Source organism: Pongo pygmaeus, chromosome 10 (genome assembly GCF_028885625.2).
Source record: "Pongo pygmaeus isolate AG05252 chromosome 10, NHGRI_mPonPyg2-v2.0_pri, whole genome shotgun sequence".
Taxonomy (NCBI): domain Eukaryota; kingdom Metazoa; phylum Chordata; class Mammalia; order Primates; family Hominidae; genus Pongo; species Pongo pygmaeus.
Genome location: NC_072383.2, coordinates 13,092,979 through 13,115,175, shown reverse-complemented (window position 1 = coordinate 13,115,175; position 22,197 = coordinate 13,092,979). Strand labels below are relative to the sequence as shown.

At 41.5% G+C, this 22,197-nt stretch overlaps 1 protein-coding gene across 4 annotated transcripts in view; it reads left to right on the top strand.

Moving 5' to 3' along the window:
• The window catches only part of GPR19 (G protein-coupled receptor 19), a 53,365-nt gene that overhangs the window by 15,466 nt on the left and 15,702 nt on the right, over positions 1-22,197 (top strand). Inside the window, exons 1-4 of one of the 4 annotated variants that reach the window (XM_054444956.2) lie at positions 4,249-4,397; positions 4,951-5,003; positions 11,512-13,451; positions 15,955-16,111. The gene's annotated coding sequence lies outside the window, so the exon portion shown is untranslated. Of the gene's footprint in view, positions 1-2,339; positions 4,398-4,950; positions 5,004-5,023; positions 8,180-11,511; positions 13,452-15,954; positions 16,112-22,197 lie in introns of those variants that run through there. The other 3 variants (XM_054444957.2, XM_054444962.2, XM_054444960.2) reach the window with 3 other exon arrangements.

Here is a 22,197-nt window from a genome sequence, read left to right as displayed (position 1 = left end):
TTTTCTCTGTACATACTTCCCTAAGCCTCCCTTGAAGCTAAAGGTAGTCATATGACATAGTTCTGGGCAATAAGAAATAAAGGGAAGTCTGTAACATCGTATGGGAAACATTTTTTGCCCTTATGAGAGAGTCTAACAAAACAACAACAACAACAAATAGCCAGGTGTGGTGGCGCGTGCCTGTGGTTCCAGCTTCTTGGGAGGCTGAGGTGGAAGAATCACTTGGGCCCAAGAAGTCAAGGCTGCATTGAGCCATAATCATGCCATTGCACTCCAACCTGGGTAACAGAGTGAGACTCTGTCTCAAAAAAAAAGAGAGAGACAGAGAGAGAGAGAGAGAGAAAAGAAGAGAGAGGCCTCAAGTAGAAAGCTTTTGGCCAGGTGCAGTGGCTCATACCTGTAATCTCAGCACTTTGGAAAGCCGATGTGGGAGGATTGCTTGAGGCCAGGAGTTCAAGACCAGCAGGAGCAACATGAGGAGACCCCATCTTTACCAAAAAAAAAGAAAGAAAGCTTTTTTTGGCTCATACTCTCTTTTCTATTCGAAACATTTCATATGAGAACATGATGTTTGGAACTGCGGCAGCTATCTTGTAACTATGATAATAGACTCTTTAATACATTGAAGATAACAGACCAATAAAGGTATCTTTCCTTATCAGAGATGTAAATGGAATGAAGTCAGCCATGCAAACATGCCAGTAGATGGAGGCAAGGGCAGAGTTCCCTAGCAGGAAGTAGAGTGCATCTGCTTCCTGTCCCCAGTGGGCATTATTTGACTAGTCACAAACCAAATTTGCCCTTCTTTCTCCCTTTTCCCCTCTCGTGCTGAAGATTCTCTTCCCTCTGATTGAAACACTGTTTTAGTGATGGGATCTTGCTATATTGTCCAGGCTGGACTTGAACTCTTGGGCTCAAGGGATATTCCTGCCTCAGCCTCCTGGGTAGCTGGGACTATAGGCATGGGCCTGTGCCAGCAGAAACAACCTTTCTTTATGTATGACAAGAATACTGAATTACCCCCAATACTTAAGACCTGAGTGCAGAGCTAAAAGTAAGCAAAATTTATTTGGCTTATCATTAGGGATTCATGCACAAACCCTGCAATTTGGCCCTAATATGTATGTTTTCAATTTTTTTTTCTTGAGATGGAGTCTTGCTCTGTTGCCCAGGCTGGAGTGCTGTGGCACGATCTCGGCTCACTGCAACCTCCACCTCCTGGGTTCAAGCGATTCTCCTGCCTCAGCCTCCCGAGTAGCTGGGATTACAGGTGTGCACCACCATGCCCGGCTAATTTTTTGTATTTTTAGTAGAGACGGGGTTTCACCATGTTGGCCAGGCTGGTCTCGAACTCCTGACCTCATGATCCGCCCACCACAGCCTCCCAAAGTGCTGAGATTACAGGCGTGAGCCACTGTGCCTGGCCAAGTTCATTCTTTCTTTTCCCTGGAGATTAAGCTAATTTCAGTGCTCATACTGACTGTGATAAACCAAATTCTTCACCTTCCCTATTCCCTATCTCCCAAACTGTTCCCTATGCATTAGTTAGGAGTGACTGTAGAATGTTATACAAAATGGGCTGGGCACAGTGGCTCATGCCTGTAATCTCAGCACTCTGGGAGGCCAAAGTGGGCGGATCACGAGGTCAGGAATTCGAGACTAGCCTGGCCAACATGGTGAAACCCCGTCTGTACTAAAAATACAAAAATTAGCCGGGCGTGGTGGCACACGCCTGTAATCCCAGCTACTCGGGAGGCTGAGGCAAGAGAATCACTCGAACCCGGGAGGCGGAGGTCACAGTGAGCTGAGACCGAGCCATGACACTCTAGACTGGGTGACAGAGCAAGGCTGTCTTGAGAAAAAAAAAAAATGCTTTAAGTTATCGATCACGAAAAAAATGTCCTATCATTCAGTTAATAAGGTTAAATTGTCTTGTTTTAACCAAGTTTGAGTAATTGGGGATGCATATCAGATTCATTATTTGGCAATTTCTTTCATTTGTCCTGGGGTCACAATAATTCGAGAACTCAAATTCACATAAATATGTGGATACAGATGGCATCAGTTTTTTCACTACTTTACAGTATCAGGGTATCACAGGGGAGTATGCCCAGAACACTAGCTAAAGAAATGGCATGATTAACTTTGTCAGCTACTGATAGTGGAAATTTTGGTAAGTATATTTTCTGAGTCACAGGGCAGACTAAATTACCAATCCATCAGTCAGTTTCTATTACTCACCAGAGATTTTTTTTCAGTGAAGAAAAGTGTTTTATTTGACAACTTACTATTCTTACACTATAATTTTCATCACACGTAAATGAACTAGGAGTCTCAAAGAAGTCACTGCTCTTTATCAGCTTTTCCACTCCCATACTTAATTTTCATTCAAGCCTTCTCATTATGTGCAATGAGAGTATTCAGTTTGTTTAATACTGGTTGTTTGCCTTGAAAAAGTAAGCCAGCTTTCTGAGTTAGTCTTAATCATTAAAGTGAACAAGATACCCATTTACTTTATCTGCATTTTTTTTTCTTCATGATGAAAATGCCAGTTCAATACTGGCTTGGAAAACCGATTTTCACCTTACCTTAACCAAGTCAGAGTACCTCTAGATAATGGAGCGGAATTTTAAAGTTACTTCCCATTTTGGTACAAATTTGTGTTAAAAGGTATTCAAGTTGCTGGATTTACTGAATTTTATCATATTGAACATGAGAAAATCCAGAGGCTAGTTTCTTGAGATAAAAGGATTTTCTGTGACCGATGCTGGACACATGCAAAGCTTTCAAAATTTGGTTCCATCTGCTCACATGTCCATACATATTCTCTGCTTAATTTCATATCTCTTGAAAATCCCACTTTCCTTTTAGAAAATTTCTTGTTACAAGTTGAAGTCTTCAAATTCACCACTCAAAAACATAACAGAGTCCAATAAAATTGCCAAATTGTTAACATTTATGCTTTTATCCAACTCTAAGATAATAATGATCCAGGTTTGGCTGAATCTACCAGTTATTTAAGGTTGTTTTTTGAGCACATTAAAATGTATCATTAGAAATCCTTCCATAAAAATACTTTTTAAAAAGTCACTTTGCCTGCCTTTTTTTTTTTGTTTTCAAACGAATCCAGTCATATCTGTAAAACAAGTTTCCATCAGATCTCATTTTATAAGCAACATCCTCTTCTAAGCCACCTGAAACTGTCTTTGAAGAGCTCTTCAAACCATTTCAAAAATTTGTTTGTTGGCCTGTGCTTTCTTGGGTTAACGCTTCTAGAGTCGTCTCTAAGTTTCAAATTTTGCATGGCTGCTTTTTTTTTTTTTTTTTACTTCGCTTCAAGAGTCAGTCTTAAATCATGTAGGTTTTGCTTGAGGTTTGCTCGAGCAAGATGACCTTAGGTTTGGTCTTATTTGCATTTTTACCATAACTGGGCCTACATTCTAAATAAGTAACTAAATGCCACCTATAAGTTTGATTAACTGTGGCTGCTTGCCACTTTTTAGTTCTGGTTAGGGTGGTGCTATTGTTTTCCTCAGGTTCATTAGAAACATCTTCCGTGACAGCTCTGGCGCGGCACCGATTTCTGAGTGTCCAGTGTTTTCACTACCATTATTTTCTTTGGTCTCAAGTTGACACTTAAACTGTCCAGTTTTAAACCTCCGATCCGTGTTCCCAAATGAAAACATGACTTTCATTATGAATTACACGTCAAGGGAGCAAACCAAGGCGCTCGGGGGGGCGAGAACCGGGACACAGCGCTTCGCCTGGACTGGTAAACAAACCGCTGCGCAGGCGCAATGGCAACAGGACGGTAACCTGGGTAGCCGCCAATGGGCTTTTTCGTAGAGTGAAAAGCGGAAAAGCCAAACAAAACGCTGGTTCCAAGATGATAAACTGGCTGACTTCCTCTATTTTTATTTTAAAAAATTTTGTTTCTGAAGAACTAGTTGTGCGGCCTTCTGGGCCTCGCAGAGATCTTCTTCGTGGAATTCCTCGGCCCCAGAGAAATGCCGCTAGCCTGTCGGCTAGTTATATTAGCCTAATTTTTTGTCTTGACCTTTTTCATTTGACTGCAGCACTAATCCTAATCCACTGGGGCGGCAAAAAAAAAAAAAAAAAGGCGGGTGGGGGAAATCTCAACGCCACGGAAAACCTTCATACTAGCCGGTCATCACCAAACCACGCGAGATATGCCTGAGGAGAAGCGCGACCACGGGAGTGCACGTTTGCGCATGCGTCTGGCTCATCGTTTTTAGCGCGCGAAAGTTTCAAAACTTTCCGCCTAGTGAGAGGCGGTCCGATTTGGCCCTTGGGGAGTGTCCGTCGCGTTGATCTGATGGATTCACGTACACAACACCACCTTCTATGAGATTTTGCAGGCAAAAGTCCACAAGCTCGTATGGTCATCCCTTCTTTCCGTTTTTATATTGGCCGTGAACTCTGTGAGGGGAGGTTTCAGCGACTGAAGTAGTAAAGGAGTGGGAGCGGGAGAGCCGATCAATGAGGTTGTAGAATAAGAGAGAAATCTGAAGGGACAAAGGAGTTTTATTTATTTTTTGGCTGGTGACCAAGAGGATGTGAGTGTGAGCTAAGATAATACAGTGGGAAGGAGAAGATGGGAAGATTTGAGAGGTAAATGAAGGCAGTAGCTCTGTAGCCTACCTGGGAGGCCAGACTAGAAAGAAGTTGACAGTAGAGGACATTTTTCTTAAAAGAGTGTGAACTTATGTATGTTTGTAAGCAGGCAGAAATGGCATGCATTTAGTATATGGTGTATATAAGGTGGAAATCGGGACTCCCCTAATGGAATGGAATGAGGAAGATTCTAAAAGCCACAGTCCTGAACACAGGCCGAGGTGGAATTGGGAAGAACAATCGCGGTAACAGAAGTCAGGAATTTGGGAACTGTCTCGAGGGATCTGACCAATCTGACCTCTTTTTGTGTCTCAGGATATATGGGACACCTGCACCGGCATTGGATTTGGCCCCGCAACATCTTAAAGGTACCACCCAACACCTGAAGTGTCTGCCTCCTTCCGATGGAGCCTCCTGGCCCCTCCCACCTCTCACCAGCTTTACCCTTTAGTCGGAATGAAATGTGGATTTCATGGAATGAAATGGTGGCATTTAGCTATCACCTTACTCAGATGTGTCACTGACACCTTACAAAAGTACATACTTCTAGCCTCTAGCCTCTCAGTTCACTGGATATTAGAGTCTATCTTGGTATTGGCAGCAATTCTATGCCACTTAGCTAGTATAATTTGATTCTTTGTATACTATCTGGAGTACAAGGCAGAAGAATGCTGATGGAATACGTAATTTTACTCCAACAAAGGAATGGCTGATAGGTAAACAGTATCACCTCATCGGTAAGAAAAACTAAATATGGAAAGCCACAGGATTGAAGCTAGCAGTGATGGAGAAGGATCCCAGTGTGAATATATAGAATGGAAGTACTTCAGTAAAGAGCCAGGCATGGTAGTCACTTACCAAGAAAGTGACTTCATTTCATTTTGGCAGCCTAAAGTATATCCTGGCAGCTGCGCTGTATGTGTGAAGTGCATAGGAAAATGCTGCAGGAAAAATCCATGGAGGCAATGGAATAGGATTTCAGGGTTGAAGCCTGGGTGTCTTGTTTTAGGGAGTGGGATCATCCAGCTCTGAGAGGCATGGCATCTCGATATGATGTCATATAAAGTGTGTACAATTGGGAATCAGACCTGGGCTTTGACTTTAGGGTCTGCCAGTCACTCTGTGTGACCTGTCTGAATCTCAGTTTCTCTATTTATAAAATAAGGATAATAGTGCCTGTGGCATAGGATTATTGTAATGACAAAATGAGGTAGCATAGAACTTAGTATAAAGTACATGCCACCTACCAATTGAATTGTGGATGCTCTATGCATCGTAGGTCCGTCTATATTTAGGGAGCTTTAAGACAGGTACTCTACCAGGCCGGGCTCGGTGGCTCACGCCTGTAATTTCAGCACTTTGGGAGGCTGAGGCGGTCGGATCACAAGGTCAGGAGATCGAGACCATCCTGGCAAATACAGTGAAACCCCGTCTCTACTAAAAAAAAATACAAAAAATTAGCTGGGCGTGGTCGTGGGCGCCTGTAGACCCAGCTACTCAGGAGGCTGAGGCAGGAGAATGGCGTGAACCCGGGAGGCAGAGCTTGCAGTGAACCGAGATCGCGCCACTGCACTCCAGCCTGGGCGACAGAGTGAGACTCCGTCTCAAAAAAAAAAAAAAAAAAAAAAGACAGGTACTCTACCATGCCCACACATTAGAATCACCTTGGGAGCTTAAAAAAATCCTAATGCCCTGGCTTTTCCCTATACCAATTAAATCAGAATCTCTGCGAGTGGAGCCCAGACATCAGTACTTTCTTAAAACTCTCCATTTTGCAACTAAGGTTGAGAGCCACTGCTTTAAGAGTTCCCTCTAGGGCCAGGCACGGTGGCTCACGCCTGTAATCCCAGCACTTTGGGAGGCCGAGGCGGGGGGATCACGAGGTCAGGAGTTTGAGACCAGCCTGGCCAACATGGTGAAACCCCGTCTCTACTAAAAATACAAAAATTAGCTGGGCATGGTGGCACGCGCCTGTAATCCCAACTACTCCGGAGGCTGAGGCAGGAGAATTGCTTAAACCCAGGAGGCAGGGGTTGCAGTCAGCCGAGATCGTGCCACTGCACTCCAGCCTAGGCGATAGAGCAAGACTCCGTTTTGGAAAATATGTTTGGAGGAATGAAGTTTAGAGCTTGAGACAGGCAGATAAGTAGGGCATCATGAGCTGTATTCAGGAGGAAGTCCACTGTAATAAGAATGGGGTTAACGTACTAATTTGGGAAAGGTCATTGATAAAGCCATTAGTATAATTGCCAGGATACACAGGCTTAGCTGTAGAGATAGAAGAGTTTCAGTCTCCCAAGCTGGTCTTTTGATCTAGCACAGGCAACACAGACAATGATGTGTTTATTGCATTACACATGGTGAATCTTGGGCCATCAGCAGGGCTGATGGCAGTAGTGGGTTGGGGCGGATCTTTACAACCTGCAATACCTCATTGGTTGGGGAGGGCATCAAGGCATGATTGAAATGTGGGTTCTTTTCCAATGAGAGGCTGCTATACATGGGAATGCATGTGCAGCAGGGCATTGATAATGAAGTGTTTTCCTGTGGCCTATCAGGGTTGATGTGGCTGCTCTGACCACACAAGTGGTTTTGTTATTATTAACAGATGAGAAAGGTGAGGTTCAAGCCTGTCTTTGTAGCCTTTCAGGGAACACAGAATCACTTGGAATAGAAGTGGCATGGTCAGCAATTTTAGCTTCTAAGAGATAAGTTACTTACTAGTAGGACAATTCTGGTTTCTAGGTTTATAAATAATTCAGAAGTTGAAATCACCATACTACTTTAATTATTGAATATAAGACAAAAAAGGTAGTGATAATGGCCAAGAATATCTTTTGCCACATGAAGTTACCTGTCTTTAATTGGGTTCCTTTCCTTGAAAAGCAGGCACACATGAGTGACAGAGAATCTTCCTGGGACCGATAGGAATGCTGGACAGGTTGGTCTCTGTCTTTAAAGGTTTTTATGAGTTAGAGTGAGCCAGGACTAAAGCCAAAGACAAGTAATGCTTCAGTTTCTTAAGGGCTTTTTCAGCTGCTGGAGACCAGTAGTACTTTTGCTCAGAAAGCAAAGGAGAAAGGGGCTTAAGCCCAGTTGGAGAAAAACAAAAACAAAAACAAAAACAAAAAACTATAATTAGGTCTTTTGTGCTTTGTGGATATCAAATACCTGTTGGACATTTTTCAGAAACTTTCATATTCTACCAGTATGGGGTTCTGGTTCTATAAATGAGGATATCCAGTCCATCTTTCTTTCTGCCTCTTTTTGGGATGCAAGAAATTAAATTTGAGTCAGGCGCAGTAGCTCACGCCTGTAATCCTAGCACTTTGGGAGACCAAAGCAGGAGGATCGCTTGAGCCCAGGAGTTCAAGACCGGTCTGGGCAACATGGCAAAACCCTGCCATTAACCTGGCTAATGTTACAAAAAAAAAAAAAGACAAGAGAAGCCAGCAGCGAGTCATCACTGGACCTGACCAATATGACCACTCAAAGAGAGGAACAGACGTCAGCAGGGAAAAGCTAAAGGTCTTTCTGGAGTTAGGTAAGTGGCCAGCTGGTCAAAGGAGCTATAGTTGAAAAATTCATAGAAGTAGAGTTTTGTCCCCCTAAACCCACATAAGTGCCCATGAGATAAGGAATCAGTCTTTAATACCTGTGAGGTACAGGGAAACTGATGGCAGCTCATGATAGTACCAACAAAGTAAGACGTATTGCTCATCCTCCTCTCAAACCCTGGCAGGATCAGAAACTAGGAGGGGCAAGATCTAAGGAAACAAGTCAGGAAAAAAGAGAAGTGGCCACACTCTTTTGCTAAATCTACTACAGAAGGCACAAACTGGGAGGAGGGAGAAATGCCTAAACTAAGTCAGGTGCCAACTTTTGACTGTTACCTAGGACTGGATATTTTAGTTATTAACATCTCTTAACTAAAAGTGACCAGAAAAAGTAACGGGATGACCCAAGTTTTAATTCAGGGATAAGAGAAGAACCAACCTTGCAACCAGACACCCTTGAAGGGTGTTTCCAAAGGGACAGTGGAAAATAAAAATTAGGTGGTTTTAGGTTAATCTCAAAAGTCATGCTTATTCAGTGTGCTGGTACACTGTCGCTGAGCACCTACTTTGCTGTTTTAGATCCTAGAGGTATAAAGATGAACTGGATGACATCCGTCCTGCAAGAATCTGTGAAGTCAATGCAATATGATATATGCAATCATTTAAGTAGTATATGTGAAAATTAAAGTACTATGGTGAAAAGGAAAATGTGAGTAACTTATTTTGGAAGGATACAGAGTGGGAGAGAAATAGAACTACAGATAAGATAAAACACAGCAGGGTTTGAAAAGAGGAGTAGATGTTCACAAAGAGGACAAGGCAGAGAAACTGTCAAGTCTAAGCCACGGAGGCAGTACAAGCAGTGTGAAGGGCATGCTTGTTCAGCAGGTGACTAAAATGGAGGTGAAATGGAGGTCACAGGGGTTGAGTTTAGACCAGAGCTATTGGCAGGCTCATTCTGGAAAGTTAATGGAATTTTAGAAACAGATACACCAAGAGACCAGTCATTTCATCTATCAGTCATTCCTCCCTCTGTTTGACCTTGCCTTTTATAAAATTGACCAACAGCCCTTTTTATTTTTTTATTTTTTATTTTATTTTATTTTATTTTTTTTTAGTTTGGGATATGACCTTTATTGAGCTTATCCACCAGAGCGGAAATAATGTCTGTACAAAACCAAATGTTTGTTACTATAACTTCTGCGTCACAATTAAAATCCAAAGAGTTATTTAAAAACGGTCAACTCAATCAAAACCCACTACTTCAGAATCAATATTTTCTTTAAGCCACAGTAACACTTAAATATGGTTAAGACTCGAATGCAGAAATTTGGTTGGTTGGAAAGCTAATTAAACTTCCAACTTGCTCAAATAGAGTTACAAAAAGGCAAAATTGCCAACACCCCTTTTTAGAGAGTGCTGAGAAGATAGTATGGGAACTCTTCTCCATCCCTTTCTCCCAGTTGGTTGGATCTGGCTCTGTATATGAGTTAGGCTGGGTCAAACAGACTCTGCCTCCTAAGAATTTAGAGTCAGAACATTGAGAGACTGGGTCGCTCTGACAGAAGCATTGAATTTATAAGGACATGTGAATTTCAGATCCAAGGCCACCATTTAGGGGCAGCCATTTTGGGGCCAGTAATACAATAAGGGACAAGCAGAACTGGTTGATCTCAAGAGAAGCTGGTGAATGCAGCTAATGAAGAAACAGAGAGAATTGGAGGCAGTAGGCCATGTGGTCTCCTAGAGAAAGAGAGAGTCAGTAGCTACCTTGGGTCTGACCACTTTCAGGACCCTTGTCTAATCTAAGATCTGGCTGCCACTTTTTGTTCTTGATTTCCCTGCACTTCCTCTGAGTCATAATAAATCCATCTCAACCTAAGGAGATTTATTTTTCTCCTTAGACAACAGTGTTATGTGCCTAATTATGTTCTCCCCTTCTTAATGTTCTTTGTCCTAATAAAACCATGTATCTTCTACATTAGGAATACACATATATAGCAAAGACACTTATTTAACTCGCTACAGATATCTCATGAAAATGTAGGTCCTTTATTTTGTCTAGAGTTTTCACCTATTAGTCATCTATTACTGCATAACAAAATTCCCTACAGTTTAGTATCTTGAAAGAATAATATCAAGTTCAACAGAGCTTAAAAAAGAAAACAAACAAACAAAAACGTTATGTCATAGTTTCTGTGGATCAGGAATTTGGGAGCAGCTTAACTAGGCCATCTGGCTTCGGGTCTCTCACAAAGCTGTAGTTGAGATGTTAGTTAGGGGTATGGTCACTGACTAGGGCTGGAGAATCTCCTTCCAAGGCAGCTCACTCACAAGGTTGGCTAGTTGGTGCTGGTTGGTGAGAAGCCTTGGTTTGCTATGTGTGGGCCTCTTCACAAGGCAGCTTGAGTTTCCTTATGATGTGGTAGCTGGCTTGCCCAGAGTAAGTAATCCAAGAAGGTGAGAGCCAGGTAGAAACTGTCACAGAATCACTTCTGTCACATTCTATTTATTAGAAAGAAGTAACTAAGTCTAGCCCACATTCATGGGGAGGTGGATTAGGTTTCACATCTAAAATCTAATGTGGCAGCCAGAACTTAGATGCATTCTTTGAAGGCATATCAAAGAATTTGTGGATGTATTTTAAAACCACCACAACCTGTTCGGTTACAGAAAAAAAAAAAATAGTGTCTAATCCTGTTTCAAATATAGTTCAATTTCATTCAGTTCCTTTAGATAGTATTAGTATCCTATGGATGAAATGTTTCATCTTTCATAATACCTCCCAAAGAGGTCCTGTCATTTTTTCTGAAAATGACGTTCATTTGTTTGGGGGGAAGCAGGGGTATAATTACATATCCTTGTGGCACTGATGAGAGAGAGGGTACCTCCTGGCTTCATTCTGGACCTAGAGTATGCACTGAGGTACTTTCAGGTTTCCAGGATGACACCCTCATGCAGTCTGAATATATGTCCCTGCCAAATATCATGTTGAATTGTAATCCCTGGTATTGGAAGTGGGGCCTGGTGGGAGGTGTTTGGGTCGTGGGGCAGATCCCTCCTGTCTTGGTGCTGTTCTTACTAAAGTGAGTGAATTCTCTCAAGATCTGCTGTATTAAGTGTGTGGCACCACCCCCAACTCTCTCTCTTGGTCCTGCTTTCACCATGTGACATGCAAGCTTCTGTTTTACTTTTTGCCATAAGTAAAAGCTCCCTGAGGCCTACCCAGAAGCTGAGCAGATGTGGGCAGCATGCCTCCTGTACAGCCTGCAAATGTGTACAATTAAAACTCTTTTCTTTATAAATTACCCAATTTCAGGTATTTCTTCGTTGCAATGCAGGAACAACCTAATACATACCCCGTGTCTGCCTGATCCCTGGGGAACATGCTGTCCTGTGATGCTGAAGCCTGCAGCTGGTGAACTCATGGTGAACTCATGGCCCACCTTTGGATTCAGACAAAACTCCTAGGGAGTTTTGACCACCTCCCCTGGCAGACTCAGTACCCCTGGCCCCTGCTGTGGGGTTACCTTGCCTTGGTTGTGGCAGGCCTATTGGCTGTTAGTTCAGCATCATCCTTCAAGAGAACAGAAAGGCTTAGAATAATTGATTGTCATATCTGTGTCTGACCATGCTATTGTGGACTTGGCCTGAACAGCCATAGAAATGCAAGGAATGAGGTGTGAGGGACTTGGGCAGTTGTCTCAAAAAGGGAGTCAAGGCAGAAATCCCTTACCCTGAGCACTGCTCTCAACATGGAGGTAACTCACTGTGGTAGGCAGCCTTTTATTTCATGATTTGACTTTTTGATGAGTCCATGCTAGTTCTCTTGTAGAATATTCTGCATTCTTGATTTGGCCAATTATTTCCTCATAATATCTTATAACTTGTTTCTCCAACCCTTGCCTTTTTATTAAAAAAAAAACTTGACATTATATATACAGATTTGATTATATTCAGGTTAAACATTTTTAGAAAGAATACTTCAGTAACATTGAGTAGGTTACATCATTTCATGTTAGGCACATAATTTCAGCTTGTCTTACTATTAGTAACGCTAAATTTGGTCACTTGGTTAAGATGATGACCCCCCCCCAACTCTCTTCACTGAAAAAGGACACACATCCCTTTGCACTTTATAAGTAATCTACAAATAACGTGTTCAACAACTTTTCATCTTATGCTTTGAACACCTTTTGTGATCTTTTCCTGAGTCAATTATTTCACTGGGGGTTGCAAAAATGGTGTTCTAACTATAGTAGTCTGTATTTATTAACTAGCATTTTTCTGTAAAGAAGAACTTTCTTTTTTTAAGAGATGGAGTCTAGCTCTGTCTCCCAGGCTAGAGTGCAGTGGCACCATCAGAGCTCACTGAAGCCTCAACCTCCTGGGTGCAAGTGATCCTCCCACCTCAGCCTTCTGTGTTGCTAGGACCACAGGCACATGCCACCGTGCCTGGTAAGAGCTCTATTTTAAGAAAACCATTTTAATGAATTTCTCAGTGGACCACTGGGTAGTGGTTTGTTTCCAATTTTGTTGAAAACACTTGGAAAGCTCTTGATTTTTAAAAGGATTTGTAACCCAATTATTGGAGCTATTCAGTTTCTCAGTACTATCCCCAATATTTTCAGTTATTCCTATGTTTCGTCCCCAGGAGGTTTTTAAATTCAGGCAACGCAGGATTTGAGGTAAAGGTGGAAGAGAGGTTCGGCAATCTATGCTAAGATGGAAGAAAAGCTAAGTGGAAACCAAGAACCAGCATGACATCTCGACTGCACCAGTTCTCAGAAAAGCAGTTTTAGAATGCATACTAGTAGAAGCTGAAGATCTAGAAATTAGTTCCCATAAAACTCTGCATGCTTTGGGACCCCTTGGAAAGTTTTTACATGAAGCCAGAGGTCTATAGTACAGAACACTGAGCAAAGTCTTCCAGGTTTGGCTGATGACAAGCTAAGGGCAGAAATAAAGGAATTTAGAGACTGGCTTTCAAAACAATAGCCTGGATTTCAAGCCTATTGTCTTGTTTCTATTTTGAATTTCAGAAGCCAAATATTAATTTCTTTTTTTCCATTCCTTTTGTAACATCTAAACAGTGCCAAAACACTATCTGCAGGGCAAATGGATTCCCCAGGCAGATGAGAAGATCACATTACTCATGTTCAAAATATTACCCCAGTTGCACAAGTATTGTGGAATTTTGTGCATTTGGATGGAAAACAACTGTTTCTTTATCTTCTTCCAATGTCAGGAGTAAATTTGGTGATTATAACTTTGGCAATATATTTTAAGCAGAATTAGTATATTATGTAACATGTTTTATGACCATCCTTAATACAATTTTGGGTTATGACTCCTTACAAGATGATTTTAAATATCATTAAGCCATAATATATACATGCAGTCATCCTGGAAGGAATAAATACGTTGGTCATTTTTTTTGTGTCAAATAATTTAAAGCAATCTTTGTGATTTCTCATGTCAAGGGGCCATAGTAGTAAGTCATAACACATTAAATTGACCAGTTATTTTAATCTAGTCTACTATTCATGATGCAGAATAGCATAGTACACTATGCCTGCTCTGGAGGCTGAGTCAGTGGTTCCAAATCCTAGCTCCCACACTGTGCAGCTATGGGCACATTACTTATTCCCCCAAGCCTCCATTTCTTCATCGGTAAAACAGAAATGCCAGTAATAGTACTCATCTTGTTGGGTTGATAGGATTAAATGACATAATGTATGTAAACACCTGGCACATGTTAAATATTAGTTGTTCTTATTGTTGTAATTATTCTTGACTAAGAGAGGAGATGATATCCAAGTCACCAACCTGCTGACTCAAAGAATTTCTTCAATATCTAACTTTTTTGATAAATGAATTTTCTTAAAATGTCAAGTGTTAAAATTAACATTGAATTTCTCTGAGTCTTACATAGAAAAACTAGAATTAACCTCACTCCTCCTAAAATAAAAGTAGAAAATACGATGAGGATGTTGATCCAGGAAGGACCTTCAGTTTCTTGAAAATTATACTCCAGCTTCCTTGTGCCACCTCTTTGCTTACAAAGTTTTCATTTCTACACATTGCAAGTCAGCATTCGTCTTTCAAAAAATAAATATTCTGAATTGCCTTGGTTAGGATTCTGAGTTAGAAACAACAAGTTATATGCCAGTGTTATGAGACAAATGTATAGCCAGTTTATATTTCTGACTTGGAGTAATCCAAATGCTATCCAAGTATTAATAAAATTTATATTTATTTAAAATAATTTGACAACACACATTTAAAAAATTGTCTTTTCCTCTATAGTGTTATAAAGAATCCACACATTGTTCCTAGTATCGACAATCAGGTGTGGCTCTAAAGTATCTCCCAATTAAGGCTGTTAGGACTTAGATAATGGCTTCCCAAAAGTCAGATATTCTAACCTGAGGAGAAACCGATTTCTTGAGTTCTTTCCACCACCCTGTGATGGCACTTCAGGGTCAATCTGTGAAGCTGGAATTTTCATTCAGTTGCACCTAACTAGATCTTTAAGGAAAGAAGCAGTGGAGCATGGGGAGAGTAACTATTGCAGTGTCCATACTAATTCCCAGATTCCTTTCAAGATTTAGGACCGACAGCAATCCAATTTGTCTCCGAGAATGCTAGTTTAAATCCCTCCTCAGCAATTCAGTCCTTTTCCCTCTTCCTTTCTTTAGTCAGCAGGCTCCCATGGTGACCGGTTTTAAAAGAAATCATCCTCTTCAGCAGTTACCAACACCATGGCAACTAGGACGTCAGCAAAGCAGGATAGACCCTGCACAAAACAGCTCCAAGCAGGCTCCCTCCCTGCCTCTCCAGTTCAGCCCTGCCTGAGGCCTAGGGATGGGGCTAATGACATCTAGACTTGTACACCCCAGAATTCCTATGTGTTTCTGTGGTTTTCCCCATAAGCATAGATATTTGGGCATATAGTAAACTATGTTACAGGAATCTCCCTCCCCCCCCCAAAAAAAAACATAGATCATATTTAAAGGGTGAGGATGGGTGATGAGATGGGGACAGGGAGGTAGGTATGGGATGGTCTTTTGGGTTTAAGGAAATATAAAAATTATGTTTGAGTTTATAAGGTAACAGTAAGCTGATAGTAGGGGAAGTCAGAGCCCTAAACATATGGTGTGGTTTATATTTAGGCACAGGACCTTGGGAAATTTTAAAAAATATTTTTATTTACTTGAGAGTGAAATAGACAAATGGCTTTAACAAGCACTTGAAGAGGGTGTAATGCTGTCCGTGGTGCTGAACGCTCCATTGTGCCAGATGTGTGCTAAGGGGGATCCAGAGGGGAGGTTAAGGAACACCTTGCCAGGTCGGGATACTGAATGTAAGAAAGAAAGAGAGGGGTTGAGGTTAAGAAAGCATCATTTATCTCCCATACTGAGCAACTCTGAATGGTCAGGATAAATCTTCAGATAGAAAAAAAAGGAAAATAGAGAAGGAAGGAGGTTTGGGTGATTGAATCTTCTCCTTTTCATATGGAGATTTTTGGTCTGAGCCAATCAAGACAGAGATTTCTGCTGCTTTGCTCCTGAAAGGAAAAGTGGGGGAAGGGAGGGAGAAGATGGCCACATTCTCCCCTTCAGCCACATGATCCATTTCCCATGTGACACATTCCAGAGCCTTGGAAAGGAGAAGGGAGGGGCAACAAGAGAGTGGGGCTGGGGGCGGGAAGATGGTTTAACAGTCTACCCTGCACAGCGTCATCTTGTCTCCCTAACAGGAAGCAGGCTGTGAGCCAAGGGGAAGGCAGAGGACAGAAATGAATGTGTTTCCAGGCTTTCCTGGTGGTTTATGGCATTCTCCAAACTCCTATGCAAGGGCTATTCCTGACAAAGAAGATCTAAAGAGAACGTCTCTGAAATCAAGTCCGGATGAAGGTATGTGATAGGGATCCCTTGGTATTGCGACTGAAATTTGCCTCAGAGGACATAATGCCTTCTTTTTTTCCAGGCAATTTGGAGATTTTGTCCTGCCTTGGATGCTGGTTAGAGGCTTTAGGTTTGTTACCAGTCCAGAAAAGATGCCTAGGTAGTTCTGTAAAATGAAAATTCATCAGAGTATGTGCCTGTTGAAAAATTGGATGGAAATTGTGTATAGTGATAATTAATGAAACAAAGCACTCATTGATGAAAAGGATTTTTCCCCTTGAATCCTGGAAAGAGGGGAAAAAAATTACCGAAACCAACTAGGTTTCATCATCACTGCAATAAAAGCTGTTTCATCCCTTTTCAGCTGCTTATTCTATGCCCATGTTCCCAGAGGTTATTGGCAGTGGCTTGGGGAGTCGAAGTGGGCAGGCGTGCTGTTCCTTTGTGCTGTGCGATCATCTTCCTTCTGATGTTCCTGGAACCAGAGGTGTTTGTGATTGTTCCCAGCTCTGATTTAGGACAGTAGGCTGCCACAGAATTTCACATCTTGTAGAATTGCTAACAACAAGACCCTGGGGAAGTTCTCAGAGGAATCTACCAAAGTTACAGGCTAAAATAATCAGCCATGAACTCAAATTTTCATGTCTTTGCCTATTTTCAGCACAAAGAGAGGAGTCCCTTTAAATTTTATTTTGTCTTTATTTAACAAATACTTAAGAAAGTTCTTTCTAATGTGCAAGGCACTGTTCTAAGCACAAACAGTCATTGAATCCTTATAACAACCCTTTGAGGAAGGTTTTATTACCCACATTTTAGAGATGAAGAAACAGAGGCACAGAGAAGTTAGGGAACTTTCCCAAGGTCACACAGCTAGCAAATAGTAGAAGCAGAACTTGGACCTATGAAGCTTGAGCCCAAAGCCTGTGCTCTTAACCACTGAGCTATGCTGCTTGCCTGCTCATATTATTTCAAATGATGTCAGCAGTCAATTTGGCTTCAAATTTTGTTCAGCTGACGCAACTAGAAGATTGAATCAGTTTGCTTTGCTAAAACAGATCCCCAGAGAAATCTATATTTAATCTTAAATTATCCCTGTAGTCACATTCTGTACCCCCAAGTAACCCAGTAAGTAATTGCTGTTCTGTTTCCCTTGTGCTGTATAGATCTCTGTAGTAAAACGCTATGTTACTATGGTGACCAATTGATGTCTCAAGAAAAAAGAAATCTAGAATTATATCATGGGTTTTTTAAAAAATCGAATGCAGAAACACTCTTCCATCCTCAGAACCTAGCAAGGCCAGCCTAAGCATATTTTCTTTAAAAGCACCTACCTAGTTCTCAAAATAAAATAGATTAAAAACTTCTAAAACTATGTATATAAATTATAATATCAAACTGACTAGATTTATTGTTTTAAAATGATATTATACCTTAAATTAAGGGAATAGGTATCCTTTGCAAATTATTTTAGGTTTTTAAGGGTAAAAGAGGAGATTTGCTAATAACTTTTTTTAACCGCTAGAAATTTCTGAGATATAAAGATTTCCTTTTTTTGATCTGTGTAGATTTCCTTCTGGCCTTTGATAATAAAAGATGACTGATCTGATTTCTATAAGCTATAGAAACGCTATGAAAAGTTACTAGTTCCCTTCAGGGTTTCATTGCGCAGTACTTTAAAACGTAATTGTGTCCCCTACAATATTGAACTTTAGTCTTTTAGCTTAAGCATTTGATCCCTGCTGAAATCTACATTTCTTTGGAACAAGTAACACTTTTACGCTATTATAGTCACATGAAGTGAGCTTCTTGAGGGACGGTATCCTTTCCTCTTTGGATTTCTAGCACTTTTCACCAGGCCTGGTTTATGGTGAACTCTCAATATACTCTTGTGAATGAAGACTGACACGACTCAAAACAGTGACATATTCTGCTGGTGCCAATTTGGGAGTCCATGCCTGTTTTATTTTGCGTGTATTTATAGGGAGGACAGTGAGGAGACACACGTGTAGTAAGAACTTGGCAACAGTCAAAATTATGCCTGAAGTTTATATAGTTAGGCTGGCCCTGGAGCAGCTGCAAATTACAGTTTAGAAAGTATACATAAATTATTTCCTGGAGATCACCAATCCCCCTGACATTTTTATTTACATTTAGAATGAAGTTCTCCTGATATTTTCATTCATATCTAGATGGAAGCACCCCTAACAGTCTTATTTTCCTCTGATGTTTTGGGTGGTCCCATCTCCCAGTGTTGAAACAGTTCAACGCAGTTTGAGAGGGAATGTCTTGAGAAGTCAACTCCTGCCCCAGGCAATTCTCTCCTAATCCAATCTGGCTCCCAGTCCTTAGAACTCAGTATAGAAAGCTCACAGGACTGCAGGACTATTTCCTAGGGAACTCTGGGATCTTGAGTGTCAGTGTGGGTTAGGGTCACACTGCCTTTCTCAAACCATGGCATGATTGAAGAAGATTGTCCTGAATGAAGAAGATTGTCCTGGGGCATTTTGAAAGCTTGGTCAGGATTTAAATTCAAGTTAGCAAGATGGTAAGGCTTAAAATAGTCACCCTCCTGATAATATACACAAACATAACCTATGATTTTTCCATCTAATTAAATCATTAAGGGGTTGTGGATAAAGTGTGGGTCCTTGAATTCTACCAGCTCATGCTGCTCACCTCAAGCATTACCTGCTGAGCGAGCTGCACAAAAGAGACAACAGCCCTGATGGAAGCACAAACCAGCTGGCAAGTGCTGCATGCCCCCCACACATGCAAGGCTTCTCAGATAAGCAGGGCTAGCACACACATGAGGCATGGATCTGGAAACCTAGCTGGGCTTCCTACGCATCCCTCTTGAGTCTAAAAGGGGGCAACCTACTCAACCAGCTAAATGGGAGGATAGAACAGAGGGAGAGAAAGTGGAGAGGCTTCCCCTTGAGGAGAGGCCTTACCAAGTATGATTTCACCTAGAGGTGAGGGGTGAAAGCAGAAATAAGAAGAGGGACAATGAGCATGGGTGAAGAATATGAGAAAGTGATACCTGGGTCCTGCTTTCAGACACAACAGCTTGCCTGCAAGTAAACCCTGCCAAATGAGTCAGGACCTGCCAGGGGAATGATCACATCCCTTCCTAAGGTGTATGTAGGGAGGGGAGAGGAGAGAGAAGGACCAGAGTGTGGATGCAGTTTCTTCTCCATCAGCCAAGGCAAAAAATTGGATGACATGGGAGTTGTGCTCTGAGAGGACAGTTTAAAAAGAAAAAAGGAGGCTGAGTGCCATGACTCATGCCTGTAATCCCAGCACTTTGGGAGGCTAAGGCGGGAGGATTGCTTGAGCCCAGGAATTTGAGACCAGCCTAAACATAGGGAGATCTTAGGCCAGACATGGTTGCTCACGCCTGTAATCCCAGCAGTTTGGGAGGCTGAGGCGGGCAGAACACTTAAGGTCCGGAGTTCTAGGCCAGCCTGGCCAACATGCTGGAACCCCATCTCTACTAAAAATACAAAAATTAGCTGGGCATGGTGGCAGGTGCCTGTAATCCCAGCTACTCGGGAGGCTGAGGCAGGAGAATCGCTTGAACCCGGGAGGTGGAGGTTGCAGTGAGCCGAGATTGCGCTACTGCTCTCCAGCCTGGGCAACAGAGCAAGACTCCGTCTCAAAAAAAAAAAAAAAAAAAATCATAGGGAGATCTACAAAAATAGGTGGGTGTGGTGGCACGCACCTGTGGTCCCAGGTCCTCGGGAGACAGAGGTAGGAAGATTGCATGGGCCTGGGAGGTTGAGGGTGCAGTGAGCGGTGATCGCTCCACTGCACTCCAGCCTGGGTGACAAAGCAAGACCCTATCTCAAAAAAACAAAAAATAAAAGGCAAAAGGGGAGTTCCCATCATGAATATATTTCCCTGTTTGTGGAGTCATTTTCCCTTGGCCAAACCTTTAAAGCAGTCATCTCCTTTCATTCAGTATACTCTCCCGGACACTGCATGTCTGTCATATTTAATTCTCATAGCAACTCTCTATGATATGCATTATTAGCCCCAATTTTAGCTGAGGAAACTGAAGCTCAAAGAGATTAACTTACCTGTTCAATGTCCACAGATGGCAGGTAGAGTCAGGATCTGAATCCATGTCTTTTTAATTCTGTGCTCTTTTTACTATATCACAAGTAAAGTTCTTTTATCTGCATTCTTTTAAAACGTTTTTGGATATTAGATTAATACAAATATCATTCTAGAAAATTTGGAAAATACAAAGCAGTATAAAAGGATAATGAAAATAAAAATCAGTTGTGATCTTGCCACCTAGAAACAATCACTGTTAAAATGTTGGTGTATTTCTTCTCAATTTTTTTCAATGCATATAATGAAAACAAAAGCAAATATTTGTTGAGCACTTGCTTTGTTCCAGACATTGTCCTTAGCTCCTTTCTTGTGTAATTTATTTTATTATCATAAAAAATCAATAAAGTAAGTATTGTTATTATTTATTCTAATTTTATTGTTGAAGACACTCAATAAGCACAAACATGTAAAATAATTTACCAACAGCTACACAGATTATAAGTGACTTGAACCCCAGGCAGGCTGACTCTAGAGCAGGCTTTCTCAACCTTAGCACTATTGGCATTTGAGGCCAGATAATTCTTTGTCGTGGCGGGGGTCGGGGAATGTCCTTGTCATTGTAGTGTTCTGGGCTTTTTTTTTTTTTTCCAGAGACAAGGTCTCACTCTGTCACCCAGCCTCGAGTGCAGTAGTACAATCATGGCTCACTGCAGCATGAAACTCCTAGGTTCACACTCCTAGGGCCCAACATACCCTATCTTGTGCTTGTTAGTTTTTTCCCTTTAGGTCTATGATAGTCCCACCTCAACCTTCCAAGGAGCTGGGACTGTAAGCGTGCACCACCATGCCTGGCTAATTTTTTTTTTTTTTTTTTTGATAGAGACAGGGACTCACTATGTTGCCCAGGCTTGTCTTAAACTTCTGGCTTTAAGTGATCCTCCCACCCTAGCCTCCTAAAGTGCTGAGATTACAAGCATGAGCCACTGTGCCCAAACCATTGTAGAATATTTAGCAGCATCCCTGGCTTCCACCTACCAGATGTCAGTAACACTTCCCTCTCCCAGATGTGACAACCAAAAATGTCTCTAGACATTTCCAAATGTTCACTGTGAGGCAGAATTATCTCTGATTGAGAACCACTAGTCTAGAACCTGTGCTCTCAGCCACCATACTATATAGCCTTTTCATATTTAAAATGCACATAAAGAGCCGGACACGGTGGTTCATGTCTATAATCCCAGTACTTTGGGAGGCTGAGGTGGGCAGATCACTCAAGGTCAGGAGTTTGAGAACAGATGGGGCAACATGGCGAAACCTCATCTCTACAAAAAATACAAAAATTAGCTGGGCGTGGTGGCGTGCACCTGTAATTCCAGTTACACAGGAAGCTGACGCACAAGAATCTCTCCAACCCAGGAGGCAGCGGCTGTAGTGAATTGAGATGACACCACTGCACTCCAGCCTGGGTAACAGAGTGCGACTCTGTCTCAAAATAAAATATTAGGTTGGTGCAAAAGTAATTGCAGTTTTTGCCATGACTTTTCATGGGAAAACTGCAATTTTTTTTGCACCAACCCAATAAAGTAAAATAAAGTGAAATAAAATGCGCATAAAGTTATTTTGTTCTATATCCAAAGAGAAATAAATCTTCAAATTTGGGTGCAGGCCGTGAAACTTTGCTGGAATGTCAATAGTGACTTTATGGATGAAGAAAAGTGCTCATTAGTAGATTCTTATTAAATGCTTCTTAGTAGACTCGGAGAACTAGTTATAAGCTCACAGTTGCCCAGTAGAGAGAATAAGTGCGCTTTTCTCTCTTATTACCTTTCTCTGGTTCTCTGTGCCAAGCACCTTACTTAGCCTTCAAGAATTTAGATTTCATGTGTATACTTGTGGCATATCAGGACCATGCATATCAACAAAGGTGTCAAAATATATTGCTATGTCCTAAACAGAGCATGTTGCAAATAACTGCTTACTAATAAATAATCATTGGTTTGTTTTTTTAATTAATTGGAATAAATTTAAGGATATAT